General features: G+C 42.8%; 1 protein-coding gene and 1 long non-coding RNA gene across 2 annotated transcripts in view; one reads left to right on the forward strand and one right to left on the reverse strand.

Moving 5' to 3' along the window:
* The window catches only part of ST8SIA1 (ST8 alpha-N-acetyl-neuraminide alpha-2,8-sialyltransferase 1), a 144,098-nt gene that overhangs the window by 116,944 nt on the left and 26,729 nt on the right, over nt 1–425 (reverse strand). The gene's annotated exons all lie outside the window — the stretch shown is intronic.
* LOC117796701 overlaps nt 205–425 on the forward strand; it is a 4,968-nt gene continuing 4,747 nt past the window's right edge. The window contains exon 1 of the long non-coding RNA XR_004621344.1: nt 205–374. This is a non-coding gene — a long non-coding RNA (uncharacterized LOC117796701). The remainder of the gene's footprint in view (nt 375–425) is intronic.

Genomic DNA, 425 nt, shown 5'->3' on the forward strand with positions numbered 1-425 from the left:
TAAGGAAGAAGTGAACTCTGAAGAATATGGCTCTGACCATGAGACTGGCAGCAGTGGTTCTTCTGATGAGCAAGGGAACAACACTGAGAATGAGGAGGAAGGAGTGGAAGAAGATGTGGAGGAAGATGAAGAAGTAGAAGAAGATGCAGAAGAAGATGAAGAGGTGGATGAAGATGGAGAGGAGGAGGAGGAAGAGGAGGAGGAGGAAGAGGAGGAGGAGGAGGAGGAAGAAGAAGAATATGAACAGGATGAGAGAGACCAGAAGGAAGAGGGAAATGATTATGATACTCGAAGTGAAGCTAGCGACTCTGATTCTGAATCCGTTTCTTTCACAGATGGATCTGTCAGATCTGGTTCAGGCACAGATGGATCAGGTACTACTGTTTGTATTTATATAAGTTTGTCTTTAAAAAAAAAAAAAAAAA

The sequence above is a fragment of the Ailuropoda melanoleuca genome, chromosome 16, assembly GCF_002007445.2.
Source record: "Ailuropoda melanoleuca isolate Jingjing chromosome 16, ASM200744v2, whole genome shotgun sequence".
Classification (NCBI taxonomy): domain Eukaryota; kingdom Metazoa; phylum Chordata; class Mammalia; order Carnivora; family Ursidae; genus Ailuropoda; species Ailuropoda melanoleuca.